The 17,269-nt window shown below is 40.2% G+C and overlaps 1 protein-coding gene across 13 annotated transcripts in view; it reads right to left on the bottom strand.

Moving 5' to 3' along the window:
• LRRFIP2 (LRR binding FLII interacting protein 2) overlaps positions 1-5,094 on the bottom strand; it is a 62,672-nt gene extending 57,578 nt beyond the window's left edge. For 2 of the 13 annotated variants that reach the window (XM_042044559.1, XM_042044558.1), the window contains exon 1: positions 4,483-5,088. The gene's annotated coding sequence lies outside the window, so the exon portion shown is untranslated. Of the gene's footprint in view, positions 1-4,482 lie in introns of all 13 variants that reach the window. The other 11 variants (XM_042044563.1, XM_042044562.1, XM_042044565.1 and 8 more) reach the window with 9 other exon arrangements.
• Positions 5,095-17,269: the final 12,175 nt, after the last annotated feature.

Raw genomic sequence — 17,269 nt, 5'->3', positions numbered from 1 at the left:
TAATATCTGCTGCATTTACAGTTCAAAATTCCTGAGTCACATCTATTACATGCCTAATTCTATAGGCATGGTTACACATTGTATTACACAACTGATGAAGCGACATCCTGTTGCATTTCATTCCAAAACACTGAAGTGTCTGAAGGCTCCAAAAAAACCCAGAAGACCTGTGACAAAATCCCTCAAATGCCTCTCATTTGTCTTCACTTCAGGCATATATACATTTTTATCTCTTCTACAAGTCTTTGCTGTCTACTCTTCCTCATACTACCTTCTGACCAAAGGTTCTCCTTATTTCTTTTTTGCTTCCTAGGAAAAAAATCTGATTTGTCTTAAGTGAAAAAAAAAATAAGCTACACTACAAGGGCCTATCACTCACCACCTTCAACAGCACCACCTGTTCTAAATGCCTGGGTGTATGCCAGCATACCTGGCATTACATAGGATCCAGATACCTTAGTGTGAACAGGCTATAAATAACAGACCAAAACTCTCCATTTCTCTTTCAATAAAGACTACAAGATAACTAAAATTCATCTGTGTAGACACCATCTATGTATAATTGATTCAACAACAGAGGGGAATGGCACTGCTCTAGAACTGAGGTCTGTTAGAATCTGAATGCAAAAGTATTAGTACTGCAATGGTTGCAACCATATTTGAGAAGGAGCATAATCATATTGGAAACCACAATCTTGTTTGCTTGATTTTCAGTGCTTTGTCCAAGCAAACTTCAAAGGAGACAAAGCAAATAGACATAGGAAAATTTAAAAATTATGCAAGACAGACACAAGAGTCTTCCTCAGAAGAAAGACCCTATACAAAGGGGGTACTCTCTTTGCAATTAATATGTTTGCTCATAGGTCCAAAACCACCCGTGCAAGAAAAAGGGCTGCATGATCACAGGGTGACCATGACCCAACAAAGGGGCATGTAGGAAGAGAGAGAAATAGATTAGGTTTTAATGCACTGAGAAAGAAATAGACTGAGTTTTAATGCAATAATTTTAAGGAGTCATTTGGAATTTTCATTCAGAATGACCTTGTTCAGAATATTAACTGAAACAAGAACTATTGCCAAAAAAGAACAGCTACTGTAAGTGAAAGAGCCGAACATTAAAGGGAAAATGCAAAGACTGATAAAAGCATATCATTACAATCTGTCAAAAGCTTACAGAGCTTAACACTGTACTGGAGGCAAAGTTATTCCACCTGATGAATTTCTGTTTTAAGGAGCTGTTTATCTCTCATCATGGCCCACTTCAAAAACTGTTAGCACAAAATTTCTGCTCTGAGTGGACAAGCTTATGTCAGCTTTTTCAGGGAAAAAAACTCAACTCTTTTGACAACTGCACAATCCATCCCCTTAATTTACATTTTACTTGCCTTTTTAAAATCTGAGAAATACAATTTCTTATGAGATCATGGTATTTAGCAATAGAATTACAATTCCTTAGAGGGAGTTGAAATCCCTCTGTTGGTGTTACGAAATTAGAGACCAACAGAAAGTCCCCAGTTAAGACAATCAAAAAGCCATTATGCAGCTTGCAAGGGTCTGCAAGTGCCTGATGAATCCATGAAGTGCAACAGTGCCTGGCTAGCACTAGCGAACGTAAAGCAGTGCAAGACAGTAAATGTACTAAGGCATCCTATAGCTCTGTAGGACTACAAGACACCTCCAGACCTACCAAGCTATCTTTGGTGACCTTCACCAGTCTTTGCAAATTACCAAAATTCCAAAATGACGTCTGAAGTGATGCAATTTCAAGTGGTGGCAACTTGTTCTCTGAAGTATGAGTTCTCTGACAGTCAGTTGTCAACAGCTGCAACTGGAGATACCATTACTGCACAAAGTACTTTACATACACAATATTATCATCAGTGACACGCAGCATCTGGAAAGCTCTTATAATGGTGACTCTCAGGGCACAATGTAAAGCATATATAGCTTCCAGAGAAGCAGCATAAAACAGATTAGCTTTTCTAGAATCAGTGCTACTATATGCCGAAGACCCAAGAATAAACTAAGAATTCAAATGGAACTTTAAAACATAAGGGAATGACAGTACTAAAATGAGCATTATAAAAAAAATTATGAAAATGCATAATAAAAAAAAAATCACAAGGATCTTCCAGAAGTTTTTATTCTAAAATGAAGCAACCATCACTTTTACACTGTCAGCTTTTTCAAAATGAGTATCCTTTCTGTCATTTTGCAAAAGAATGATTCACTGCTCATTAAAAAAACAAAACACTGCTACTATATTGAGGCTCCACTTTTTTTTAATGAAATGTAGAGCCCCATGGTAACAACCCACATTCTGTAACAAGCTGAAACTATTTAAAATGTTTTTCCCTCACCAGTTTCATACACTCCTACACTCTTTCCTACTCGTGCTACAGTTACAGTACAATGAAGAAAAGCTACAGCAGTAAGGGAAAGAAATTGTCCTGGATACCTCTTAGAAGAAAGAGCAGTTGGAGGAAACTATCAGCTGACATCATTCCTGCTGACTAGTTCTCTGCTGTGGTAGCAAACTCGGTAGGCTTAGAAACACTTATGTCCACCTGCCCTTTCTTTGGTAAATACTGCTTCACTTCTTCCCTTAAAGCAGATCTAACTCTGCTAGTTTAGCTCAAGGAAGTGTGAACTTTATCATCATCTTCACAAGCAGACAGTGTTACTTACATAAACTATTCTGAAAAGCATGTGATGCATAAACACAAACCGTCCCTTACCTACAATTACACGTTACCTAGGTTCCAGATATTAAGATAAAAAATATAGAAAAAATAGAAAGCAGTTCTAATCATTTTTTGTAATGCTACCGGACTGCACTAACTCATTACTACCACCACACATCTTCACATTAGGATCTTACAAATGACAACACAGTATCAAATCTATTACTTATTTCTAATCCTCTGCTGACATTATATACCAGAGCTATTCAATTATATATTATACCGATCTAGGTTTTTTTGTATATGCACCTGCCAACTTGTGTGCTATATGAAAGTCCAGACCTTAATAAGCACTACAGATCCCCACTACACAGTCTAAACAGCACTTTCTTTATTTTCTCATGTCTTAAAGTATTATGCCATCTTCTGAGAGAATGAGACTTTTAAAAAAAGCTCCTCTGGAGTCAATTTACAAGAAATACTGGTGTTTAGGTCAACAAGCTACACCTGACATATTTCACACAAGCATCTTCTATTCAAGTTCCCAGTTACAGCCAAGAATTCAGTTCAGGTAAGACTGACTTCACTGTAAGCTAAACACTTCCAAACCCAAATAACAGGAAAAAATACCAAAAGGATATCATGTACGTCAAACTATTTTGTACTGCTAAAGCATCTTTTATCTATTCTTACATTATCTTTATGCAATTACATTAAACAAGGAAGCAGATGCATATTAAGAAGGTAACTGTTTCTGGACCGCAGTACATTTAATTACATCACTTCACAGTCAAGACACAATGAACGTTTAAAGAGCTCAGACAAGCACACTGATGTAATATTACACTTTGTAAGAAATCTCCCGCCCGACATCTCCACAGATGTTTCACCCTAACAATGATACTTTAAAGGGAGAAAATTGATCCTAGACCTTCCTCGTTTCGAGCAAAAAATGCCTGTAAGTCTCTCTAAAATGAGAAAATCATCGACTAGACCATATAAAGTCACCACAGTACTAATTCATCTACAAAATATTTATATTATCAGTGAAATACATAACACTGCCCTTCAAAGAGTCATGCTCGGATTCAAACTAGAAATCAGCTAAAACACATGGAGCAGATCACAGTCCGGAGCTGTTTTCGGGCTCCTTTCAAACTCATGAATGTGCTCATCTCTCTTATCATCCTCAACAACCTCTTTACAATTATAGCAACAGGGTATACTAAAAATAAAACAGCGTGCTCCAAAATAAATAAAACACCCCAAACGACTAAGCATCAGCAAGCGTGACTGACTCCCAACGCGGCTCGCTGCAGAGGGGGCACGCCCTACTGCTCCGGGAACAGCGAAGCCGTGGTAACGTGCTCTGGAGAAAGTGCGAGAGAGAAAGGCACCGAAATACACGCAGGTGTGATTTCAGCACATTTTCATTTTTCCCCTCATTCCGCCGTTTCCACTCATCCCCTGAGGGGCGCACGGCAGCTTCCCGCGGGTCAGGAGGAAGGATCGCGCCCGGCGAGCGGCCCCGCCGGAAGGGCTCGGGCCAGGCCGGGCCCGGCTTCCCCTGGCCCGCCCGCACCAAGTCTGACCGTGGCCACACGGAAGGGGCCGCACACCGCCGCCCCAAGCTTCCCCTTCTGTTCGCCGACCTGACCAGGGAGTTCCGGCTGAGTCGCTCCTCCAAACCTGAAGAACCGGGTTCCCGCCCCGCTTCGTAGTCCGCGTTTTGTGTGTATGACATCCTTCCTCCTCCCGGCCCTCGCCCTTACCCTGCCTGGGCCCCAGGGAGCCTTACCTGCGGGCCAGCCTGCCGCAGCACCGGGAGGCCTCAGTGGGGACGGGGTAATTGTTTCACTCTTCCCTCCACCGCTTCCAGGGGTGTAAAGGCTCGTGGGTTCCGGAATCACTTCAGGCTCCTTCCTTCCCTCACTCCGTACGCCCAGAGATAGGGGAACAGTGGCAAAAGCCGCCCCAGGGCGACCACAGTGCCCGCCAGACACGGACCGTCCGCGGGCCGCTGCAAAGAAACTGCTGCCTCACTTAACCCTCTCCACCGTCCCCTCCCACCCCTTCCCCGTGAAGGGTTGGGGGAACCGGAGCTGTAGACAGACAAGCCGCTCCGCTCCAGGCCGCCCTCCTCTTCCCCGCCCCGCGCTCTTGCCTCCTCCCCTTCAGCGCCGGGCGCCTACAGCCACATCGAGAACTCGAGTGAGAGACTGCGGTAAATTTCAAACCGCTTGCAAGCCCCTGCGGAAGGACGAAGGGGCCGGTGCTAAGCAGAGGGAGAGAAAGCAAGCGCCCGACAGCCGAAGCGCAGGAGGCACCAGGACCCACGCTGACACCGACAGCCGGCACACTGCCCCGGCCCACGCACAGGCCAGGGGACAAAGCGCGCAGGCGCCGCGGAGGAGAGGGCGGGAGGGCAGTACGCCCGCGTGTGCAGAGCGGGCGCGGCTGCGGGGACCGCGCTGAGCGGTGGTGGGCGGTGCCGGACCCCGCCTCGCCCGGCTCCGCTGTGCTCCGCTCCGCTCTGCTCTGCTTCCCTGCCAGAGTCCCGGCGGGCTACCCGGCCGGTGACGGGTTGCTGGAGCTCTAGGCCGGGGTGGGTGACTGCGCCTGGTGGCGGCCTTTCAGCTCAGGGAAGGCGAGAAGGCGGTCCGAAGGAGCAGCACCCTCCTTTCGCTCCGCTTCTCCTTTCCTCAGCAGGCAGCGAAGGGAGGGGGGTCGTTCTCTATAGTGTGTCGTACTGCAGTGCACGCTCTCCGCCTCGCCCCCCCTTATCATCGGGCAGGCCGGCTGACCCAGTGCTGTGGTGGGGAGAGGTAGGTCTGACACCGTTTGCTTTGTGCTTCGTTCCCGGTTTTAGCTAGGGCTTGTTTTTATTGAGCGGCCTTCCCCAGGGAACGGCCTTGCGAGAGCTCCGGTAGGCCGCGGCCGACGCTGAAGAACAGCAGCACGACTCGCCTGCATCAGCTCCGGCCGGGCCCGTGGGAGCCGCCGTGCGCATTTGTGTGCCCTGCTCCCACCGCTTCCACATGCCACAAGAGCGTTTCGGAAGATTTACATGGATGGGTGCCAGACAGGGTTTATGGGTAAAAATCGTTTGCAGACATTTGCACCTTAGCTTACACTGTCCTAAACACGACCAGACTTCTGTAATATCCAAATTTAAATACAAGCAGCTATCATAATCCCTAAGGATAAAATACAGGGAAAAAATAAATTACTATACTATTACATATATTGCAGTTTATACACACACAGTCATGAAACTTGATGACATTCTGCTGTGAGATAGACTTGGATCAGACCGGTAGTAATTTGCTTTCCAACACCTCTGTCATTAAGTGCTGGGTGCCTCTAAAAGAGTGTAGAGATAATTAGAGGAGATGGCATTTTGTATGTTGGAAATCACATGGAAATGAAAACGCACTGTTAAAATGACAAGCATAGTGGTAAGACGCAAAAACATGCACCAGAGTCCTAGACAGAGTTCAAACGTGTTACTAAAATAAGCTCAAGTGGATGTGCATAAAGTAAAGAAAAAGGGATATGCAAGTGGTTTAAATCTGTTAAAGTAGATGTATAACATTTCTTGTATTTCATTAGTGTTTTATAATTTTCTATGTGAGAAACCCTACACTCTCACAGTCTCTTTCCTCAGCTGATCATACAGTATAACCTCACCATGCTTATTTTCAACATCACATTAATTTCTGTAGTAATAGAGGATGACCTCACTGAAGGGAGGCAAAGTAGAAAGTTTCTCATGGACCATCTGTAGAAAAGACCAAAAAAAGTACTGGCTTGCTGATTTTCAGGGCTTTGTGGAGAATCATAATTAAAAACATCTTGGGTTGTTTTGGTTTGCCCTAGCTGGTGGGAGGAGTCTTTTATTCATTCTTGAGTAGAGGGTTTGTGTAGCGTTTTCTGAAATGTGGCATGTCCTAGGTCTGTATCGGATGATTCTCTATTAATGTATCGCTGTTAAAGAGGATTTATTTTTCATCATTTGTACATTTTTCTACAATGAAGTGTTGATATTTTCATACTGCTAGTCTTTTGATATCATAGACTGCACACTTTTCTGTAATGATGCAGTAAAATGCATGTCTCCTTGAGAGGAGGCATGCATTTTTGTCACTTGAAAGAGGAATTGTTTACTTGACTGAAAAGCAGTGTACAGTGCAGTTAAAACAGGCAGTGGTACAGGATGGCACAGTAGCAGTTCTGAGTTCAGCATTGTTAATGAACAGCTAAACAGTCAGGTTATATACAGTTTCATTATAAACCTTCAGTTAGAAGCCAGAAAATGAAAGTTATGTTTGAACTTTTGTTATGAAATGACTGTGGTTACAAAACGAACAATTATTTATGAATATGCCTTGATTAAATTATTACTGAAGCTAGTATAAAGCTTGCTCTATTCATGATGAGTTTCTGCTAAAAATAAGTAAATTAATGAATGAAGTATCACTGGATCTGCCTTTGAATATTTTTCTCTTCACTGTGGTCTTTTTATGCAGTAGGTTAGTATAGGTCCCTTATCATATGTAATTGAACTTGCTGATTTACTCTCTCCCTTTTCTCTGGAAATCTCTGTCTAAAACTGTTTTGCTCAAATAAGGCATTCTGTGGGTGGACTCTTAGGTCTTTTCTGAGTGATTGTCACCTAAGAAATTATTTCTAGGATGAATCTGTAAATCAGTTAAATGGAATACTTTGAACAATGTCAACTTCCTACAATAATATGTGTATAGTTTTAAAGAGATTTGGTCACTGTAACAAATTCTATGAGAGAAAAAATATGTTTACTTCTGCAATGTTTTCTGTCTGTGCAGTTCTGAATATCTGGTTTTTTTGTCCCCCACTTTAGCATTTCTAATCTTCCCATGAATCTTTTGTTTCATGATTATTGAACTTTCTGGTTAAGAATGTAGTAGTGATGGCACACATGTAGAATTATAGTGTAACTTAATTCCTGATGTCATTCCTCTGTTTTCCCTTCTGTGTCCTCCCTATTCTTCTTTCTCTTTCCCTCTCATCCCTGCCACCTTCACTTTGTGGAAATAATAACTTACAGGTATTAGTTTAACTGTTAAATTGGTTTACTGATGAAGACTCATTGGTTTAAGAGCATTTTAAGAAGTTCTGACAACCTCATGAAATTTTTTCTGTCGTTTCCATTTTGTGTCCTTCCTTTCCAGTAGTTTCCATCTCCTCAGTTCAGATACCATCACTCAGCAATTCATTTGACACAACTGAATATACTGTCCCCGCCCCCCCCCCAGCTGTAGTAGATCCTCTTCTTTTGGAGATTCCCAGTATTGTTAGTAATTGTTTGCTCCCCACTTCCCCAGAAAAAGGGTGTTATAATACTCCCTTGTGACACGTGGAAAATCAACATTTTGTGTCTACACTGCAAGATAAGTGTAAACCGCTTTTGTAATGTAGGGAGTAAGTCTTGCTTTTTTATTTGTTTTGCTTTTCAAAACAGTTATTGGATGTGCATACAGGAGCTTCTGCCAGGCCTTTTCAGTCTTGTCCTTCCCCTTTTGTTAAGAGTTTAATTTCTACTAAAGATACATTTCCATCATCAGATACAGACACAAATACATATTAAGTAAATGTTTTCAATCTCAGCATTTATATGGTTTTTAAAATTTCAAGAGGAAAAGAAGCAAAAAAGATGGGGTTTTTTGAATGACCTTTTGTATGTGATCTTCTGTCCACCAATTTTTTAATTCAGAAATTATTAGAATATATCTACAAAATCTTTTAAATCTTTCACAGAATTCATCGGACTACTGAGGGATTACTATCAGACTTTCCTTGTAAGGTTTTTGCATACGTATAATGTTCACCAAGTAGTGGAAAAAAACCAAGCATTCAAAATTCCTGGCTGTTTTTTGTGAGCATATGCACATTTCATAGCTGTTCTTATAGACTACAAAGTTTCTGGTAGTGCTAGGTGCTGCAGAATGAGTGAAATTTAGTTTTTCCGTTTACCTCATTTACTTTAGCACTGGAAAAATCTGTAGGGCACAGTATGATTCATGTACATACATAGGTATATTGAAGGGGATTGTTGCTCTCTAGGAGTAGAACTGTATGAGTTTCCATTTGGTTCCAATCCATTTTATCCTCAGCAGGAAAAGAGACAGGCTGCTATGGGTAGAGCTAACTAAAAACTTTGTATTTCAATGTTTTCCCAAAAAGTCTAGACAACAAAGTAAATGAAATATTTTTTAGAAAACTTCCATTTTAACACTGATTAGTTAATTGATCAAACAATTAAAAACAGAATGTTCTTGATGTTCTAGATTTTCACTGTTTTGGTAATATTTTTTGTGTGTTGTTTGTTTCTGTGTTTGGGGTTTTTTTTTAAGTCTTTCAGAAATAAGGTGAGTACTAGAATAATGTGATTTATGTTCAGAATGTGTTTATCAGAAGATTTTTTTTTCGGTTGCTATGGATTAGTATCCATGAGTCTTGTTTTGAAAGACAGATGTCTGCCAAGGAAGGGCAGGAATCTCCCTTGGAATGGAAAATATTACCTCCTTCCCTCCAAATTATTGTAACTTTGAAATTAGGGGCTTTCAGGCAAAGATATGGGAAAAGGAATAACTGTTCTTTACTTTTACTTCACTGCCAGCAACAACAAACGAAAGCAGAAACCCAGTCCCAGCCTTCTCTCGGCTGTCAGGCCCTTTCCCCTTTGCTGCAGTCACGGCCACAGCCGGCAGGGGCGCTGGTGGCTCCCGGCCGGGCAGGGCAGGTGCGGTGATTCCCCCGCGGCTGCAGGGGGCGCTGTGGCGCGAGCTCAGCCACCTCTCCACACGGGTAATGGCGGCGCAGCCGGCACCAGAGATTGAAAAGGGGCTTCTTCCTTTGCAAACTCACGGGGGGCAGCCGGTCCAGTGCCCCTCCGGATGGTGAAATGGGCTGTAGCAGGAACCTTGGAGCAGCAGGCTGGAACAGCAGAGGTGAGCACACCCCCCAGGGTGGCAAACAAAATGTAGCAGAAACTCCCCAGCCCTAGCAGGAGCCATGGGGGGCTGGGCAGACACGGTGTACCGAAAACCCTGAAGCAGCGGCAGAAAACAGCGGGGCTGGACAGCAGCAGCCAGGCTTCTGCAAACAGCCGGGAGATGCTCCCTTGGGGGGAAGGGGGGGGGGTGGGGAGGGGAAGGGTCAGGGTCCTGGGTTTTCCCCTGTGGCACCCGAGCAGATGGTGAGGGTCCTTTCCAGTGATATCAGGTGTGAATAAGGTCCCAGTTCAACGGCTGCCGAGCAAAAGCCCGCTCACGGTAAGGAAGAAGCACGGACAGAACTCCACAGTGGCCTCAAATTCTCCCCACAGCAGCAACAGTATGATCTGCCCCTCTGGTCCTGAGAGTGAGAGAGAGCGAGGAACTGAGCCCAGCTCGTCACCCATCAGCCAAGATCTCTTATTATCTCTGCACTTCCAAGGAGAAAGCCCCCTAGCTCAGAGACAGTAGCACACTGCACCCTTCCCCCTCCTCCTTGGCTGCATCTTTTGTCTCTCTTAAGTACCATCTTTATCATCTCTTAGGCAACAAATGGGAGAAAATAGAGCTAATGGAATTTGAGCACTAGGAATCAATGAGGGAGAAGAAAAATGTGAAAGGTTCCCAGAAATATTCATAATATTAATTTAAAATAAATACAGTTTAAACCATTCCTACTTACCCGTAAAATACAGCCTGATTAAATTTGTCTTTAATTTAGTAATTTACTTTATATAGGATTTTAATACAGTATATGCATCTGTAATCTTTCTTATGACAATATGTAGATCTTTCGTTCAATGAAATTATTGAAGCTACCAGAAGTGTCCAAATGTCAAGTTGTAACATTCGTATTGGCCAAAGTGAAAAGTGAATATATAATCTAAACATTTAAATAAATGAATTAAATTAAGTTGATTACACCCTGTAAATATGCATTGCTTTTTAGAGCTAAATATACTTGATTACTTGGATTCTTGTAGAAAATCTATCTTTATGTGTATTTTGTGTTGAATTTTCTGAGGGTTATGGCAGCTCAACCTTTCTGAGCTAGGAGTAAAAAGCAAATATTTATGTTTCTGTGTGTAATGTGTAGTTCTGATCTAAAATTAAATTTAATATTGTAGAACTCTGATGAATGAACAAAAAAAGATTATTTGCGATTTCTGAGATTTTGTTTGGCCTTTTCAGGAATTATTAAGATGATCTTGCAAATAGTCATGATCGTTAAGGGACATCCTAAATTATACCTATGCATAATACCTCTGCAGTTCTGAGAGACTTCTTGAATTATATTATAAGTCAAACCAATTGAAAGAGAGTAAAGAAAGCTGTAGATTACACAAGTGGAAAAATCTGTCTGCAACTGTTTCTATGCTGAACAAATGTAAAAGCACTGTAAAAGCAAGATGTCACATATATACTGGACAATTCTACTTCCAGGCATGATTTAATTCTCAAAAGTGATATGACAGTCTTGCTCAACGTTTCTGTAGAATTTGAAAGGAGAGCCAGAGTAACTTTTGTGATGATTCATGCCTGAATATTTTGCACACTTACTCTTCTGACTAGCTCAGTTTAAAAAGTGAGGGAGAGCACACACAAACTGGATTATAGCTCTTGTGCAGACTTGTTTATAAGCATCCACTTAAGATTGAGACAGTTGGTTACTTATGCAACCTGAGCTCAACTTTAACAGATGTCAACAAAGGCATACTTCTAAAAAATGGGATTACACAACTGTAATGAGGGTACTGTTTGGCAAGGGAAGACTTTCATTACAGGAAGTGGCATGGGAGCAAGAAATAATGCTGGATGATTAAAGGAGCCAAGGTTGGTTTTGTACATCTGGCAGTTTTCTTTGTAAAAAAACAACAAAACACCTACCCACTCACCCAAAAAAAACCCCAAACAAAACTCAAAAAAACATCTCTCTACGTGACTACAGAAAGCATATGTGGTGTCAGAATCAAGGCAAAACAAATAATTTTTTTTTCATGCTGTTTTTATAGGAGTTTTTCTGAGCAAAGCTGTACTTTGAACCACACCTTAAGCTTTTATGCAACAACTTAGCTTTGCTACTTTGTAACAGACATCGGCTTATTTAATCACTTGAGGCTGAAAACAGGAACTTTTAGGATTTATTAACAACTATAGAATGGGTTAATCCACCAATTCAAGAATCCTTCAAATCACCAACAGAAATTGTAACTTTTGATTTTATATATAAAATACTGTTATGTGCAATATGTATAAACTAGAACATCATATACTAATAAATTAAGTATTAAAACTGATAGAGGCTAAATGGAATCTCAGACAGGTCCCAGTGTCTAATGACAAGCAATTACTTAAATAACCCTTTCATGTTGTTAGGTTATTCCTTCACCGAAGATGTCATGGTATTCTCTGAACTCTCCATGTCTGCTTTGCTTCAAAACTTTTGAGAAAAAAATTAAATAGAGATCATACCAGTATAAGTAAGATGTGTACTGACTTTTCAAGCTTTTCTTGAGGGAAATATCCTGGTAAGCAAGACAGCCATGCATATTTTTAGAAAAACCAGTTCTCCATCTGCATTTATCTACTTTTGATGTTATGGAGAGAACATTTGGCTGGGTTGCTTGTAAAAGATGGTACCAAGCATAACCAGTAGGATGAGAACTGCTATCTAAACATAAAAGTATGGGTTAATGTAACTAAAATTTAGTTGATTGAAACTACATAATACTTGTTGTGTTTCTCATAATTTGTCACTGATAATCTGCAGTATAACCTAGAGCAGGAAAAAAGGTGGCTTCCTATCTACATGTTGTTACTGATAAAACAAACACACCTTTTCTTAAAAAAAGAAAAAAAAGACCCCAGGGGAAAAAATTAACTTCCATGCTGAAAGAGGAAAAGCAGTAAAAACTCTTCTTCCAAAGTAGGTATTTGAGGGTTGGACTTGTTTGTATTTGTCAGATTTAAAAGAGTAGTGTCCAGAAAGGCTACTAGGAGTTACTTTCTAAAAATTTAGTTCAGAAATTATTGAGATCAAGAAAAAAGTTGTAAAGGACACATTGAATTGAAACTCATCTGAGATTCTCGTAGTTGCAATTTTAATTACTCTGTTTTTGGGCAACTTAATACAGGATAAAAGTGCAAAATGGAACTAAACTATTTTACTTCTTCCTTTGACCATACTTGGTCAAGATGAGCAATGTGAGAATTTTGCCTGGAAATTTTGTGAGAAATCCGGAAAGTTTTAATTTGAAATTACTCCTTTGATAATGACAAATAAAGATTACAGCCCAGCGTACACCCTGGAAAGTAATGTCAGTGGCTCACTCAGCCTCTCTGACATCAGCCCATGACTGGCACGGTGCTAAGTCTGTATAAGGTCAACAGCTGATCAGAGGCGCCGTGGGCTGTGGGGTGTCCCAGCAGGGAGGGTGCAGTGCAGGCATTGCTGACTGGCCACCTGGGAAGCAGCTGCTCTCCACCCTAAGCCAGGCAGCTGGCTGAAACCCAGGATTGAGAACACCTTGGTTTTGCATAGAGAAGACCGGGGAGTGGAGTTTGCAGGGGTATAGTAGAGGTAAGAAAAGAGAGAAGTAGGTACAAAGGTATAAGCTGTTACTGCTCATCAGCTAATGAAAGCTGCTGCTGTTTGCAGCCTCTTGCTGGCAAGCTCTTGTTGCAGGTTGCTGTAGGGAAAGTACTCAGAAGGTCAGGATTGCAAAGATGTGAAGGTTTTTACACTGGTGTACTGAAAACCTGATACTTATTATCCTTAGGTGGGTACTGCTGCTCTCCTTTCTCAATACTGTGATGTTATCTCTACAGTGAGGCCATTTTCTGATCCTTTTTCTCTTCTGTGTTTGCACTGTGAAGTCTGATTTTGAGTCCCTTGTTTGAATTCTCTTGATAGTTTATATTTTCAGTAATTACACATTCCCCTATTTCAAAATATGTCAACAAAAATATACTTAAATATTTAAAATAAAACAGCCAGGAGTTTATGTTAAAAAGTAAACAATTCATGATTTTTGTTTAAAGGATATAAATATTTTCTGTTAACTAATGTGCTTGACAAGTTTCTCATTCTTAAAGGAAGCATTATTTCCATCATCAAGCCGATTAAGTATTTACACTCTTCTGCCTTCCCTCCTAAAAATCATATTCTCTGGAGGCATTGGAGGCAAACTTCAGTTTTCTATGCCTTCAGTGTTTCTATCTTCAAGCAGCCTTCACCTTTGAGCAGTCTTATTGTTAGACTAAATCAACAAAACAACAGTCTTCCATGACAGCATAAATGAAATTAGTTTCACTAACTAAAAGTAAAATTAACAGTTGTCATTAACGGAGTTTATTTCATAATTGTTAAATTTCTTGTCTGCAGTGGTAATCCTCTCAAACAGGCATGAGGGAATTCATTATTATTTTCTTTGCACCATATAACAAAGCTTTTCACTTGCTTTTATTCTTTTGTCTTCCTGGGGCATCTCTGCATGAATGATGCAACTGGATTTACATATTTGTAAGTTGGTGCTAAAAAAGACAAAACTGCATTCAAAAAAGTGCAAATCTTTGAACTTAAGAAATTTTACTTGGTTTTCGGCAAAGAGTGATTTGAAGACTGTTCATGTACCTGTCTCTCTGGTCTGGATTGTGTTAGCAGTGTATCACCTCTCTGTTCTCTTTGCTCTGAGACTTCTGTCGAACAACAACTGTGTTTACCTGGGTGATGTTTGCTTTTCCAGTTTGCTCTTTGGAGACTAGGTATTCTCCTGAAGTGGCAATTTCTCCTTTGAACTCCAGAGAAGTACCCCCTTGATTCTGAAGTATTTCAGGCTGCTTAGGTAAGAGAAGTCACTTTTAAAACCACTCAATAGTTTCACAGCAGTTTTGCAGGCTTTAAAGTGATGGCAACAAGAGAATATTTTAAAAGTATACACCGTGTACTCTACATTACTGATGCCACAGAAGCTGAAGTACTCTCATTCATGGTGTTTTGTTACTTCAAAATGTTCCCTCCCTGTACCTAACCCTCCTGCATGTCTCCTGCTTGAGTACATGCTAAATGGACTACACCAGAAGACCCCAAACCCCATACGGTTTGTAGGTAGTATATTACCCAATGGGGCTTTCTGACGTTGTTCATGCCTGTAAGAAATTAAAAGGTTTTAACAGAGGTTGCCAGGAAGGAAAGCAGTATGTTGTTTGGTTATTTGTTCCTAATGGACTGCTAGACTATAAAGAATGAAATAGCCAGAAAAAATACTTTGAATAATAAAATTAATGAATCTATGAAATGTCATATTCTGCCTAATTAGATAAACTTAAATAAACCAATTTTTAGTACATGGAGGAAGAGAAGAAAATACAGCATGAAACATTTTCAGTGCAACCATTAGAATACTTAGAACAAGAATTATATTGTACATTATGCTGGTTAATGTGTTATGACAGCACGTGAAGAGTTACCTTTCTTCCAGTAGCTGAACAGAGCCAAAAGGAAGTTATGCCTTTCTTCTAAGAATTTGTGTGCATATTTGTAGTATAATTATGAAATTTTAACTGTTAGCAACAGTTTCTCTCATCATAATAATAGTCTTTTTCTCTTCTCTTGGGGTACCAACTGCAAGATTATCTTTGTGTTTTGGATTGTGGCACTTTATATTGAAGAATGAGGTGAACAGAGGTCTGGGGAGTTACATGACATGGAAATAACATTACTAACTATTTTGAATAATTACAGGGATGAACTAAATAAGGTAGGATAATAGAATAACAATAAATTACGCTTTACACTTGTAAATCAAAGACTGTTCAAAGACTCTCTTTAATTCATTACTGGTAGGAGACAGAATTACATCTTGATGTTTCCATGTGCTCTGTGTATTTTGACTCAAGAAGCCACCGCAGGCCTCCCTGTCTGAGCATGTCTGGTCTTCATCTCTGGTAAATAATTCAGTGTAGCACTTCTGTGAAGAAGTAGTATCACATGTTCAAGAGAAAAGAGTCACAGAGTAGAAATCATACTGTAAGTTCTTCAGTAAGCAGTGACTTCCATCATAATTCTGAGTTTCTTTGGCAGCATGCAAATTGCTGCTAAATCAGAATTGAGAAGCTCCAAATACGGTTCCTGCTATCATAAGGACCCAACAGTAATGGAAGTATAAAAAGAAATTGCCTGAAATCCTTTAATTTAGCCAGACAGAGTAATAAAACACAGTTGTCTTGTTCTTTTTATGCCTGGCTAGTTTACTCTATGTTGTAGTACTAAACGAACTTGTAGAATTTCTAGTATCTTTCTAGAGCTGAACTTTCTGATTATGACCTCTGTCTGACCCAAATATACTGAATACAGTTTAATACTGAGACAATCCTGATCAACACAGCATCTGTTTTGTCTTGTCTCCCAAACGTCTATTCCAAATGAAGTTTCAGATGCTGCAGGACAAGTTGAGGTCAGCCTAGTTTTTCATAATAGAATAATTTGAGTTCATATTTGGTTTGTTAAAAATGTAACTGCATAATTGCAACCCTTAGGTTAAATCCCTTTCCCCTTCAAGAGCCATGGAAAAGTTCAAGTGGTTTGAAGGAAATTACCAGAGGAAATACTTGTGTGAAGACTTGTCAGTGTTTTGTGGTGATAAGGGGTTTTTTTAAAGTGTTTCTTTTTCTTGTGTAAATGTCACATTGCAATACTTCAATTACAGGCATCAGAGTTTTTTTTGGATAATTGGAAAACTGTTACTTTGCTACTTAGAAGCTATGTGTTCCATTTTAATACATGAACACATAAATAATATATTAGTGAATCAAGATGTTTATTTTATATTAACAATTAAACATAACTATTCTGTGAGCTGTACCTGATTTTTTTAACCCCATATCTCTGGCCTTTTCCATATAAGCAAGGAAAGGCTTAATATGTGAGAAAGGAGTGTGGAGTCAAAGTGACAAAGTGAGCAAAGTCTGAGAGAGAACAATTTGATTATTAGAATTTTATTCTAATTTTAAATAGTGCATGGTAAGAGATGAAGATGCAGAGTCACATACTTGGAGCATTCTGAGCAGTTTGGTAATTGCTTCCTTTTAAATATATTTTTCAAGTCAAAGACTTTGACATCTCCATTTGCAATATTTCTTTGCAGACAAGGGAGGAAAGGAAGCATGTCAGCATGTCATCCTTATATACAGGTGAGCTCCTAGAAATGATGAAATAGCATGAAAATGCAACAAGGGAAGCATCTCTTTTCGTTATGTATGTACACAGTTATGTAAGTGTCTTCTAGCCAAAGGATTAAAAATATTTTAAATGATAAATCTGAGAACAGTATCAAATAGTCTATGCTTAAGTTCCATAGCCATCACTAAGTTGCTGTGCAGTATCTTGAGGTTTTCAGAACTTACTTTACTCACCTGTAAAATGACTTGTGTTTATTTTATGGACATGCCATCAGACCTACCACACATTGGTTTCTAAAGCACTTCAAGAAAGCCAGATATCCTGTGTGCAAATCAATACTGAATAATAACTGTGCTTCTATAGTAGTTCAG

The sequence above is a fragment of the Corvus kubaryi genome, unplaced genomic scaffold (assembly GCF_017639235.1).
Source record: "Corvus kubaryi isolate FWS band 111438036 unplaced genomic scaffold, C.kubaryi_AGA036_p1.0 37398, whole genome shotgun sequence".
NCBI lineage: Eukaryota > Metazoa > Chordata > Aves > Passeriformes > Corvidae > Corvus > Corvus kubaryi.
Note: the sequence above shows the minus strand (reverse complement) of the source record. Positions and strands in the feature narration are given on the sequence as shown.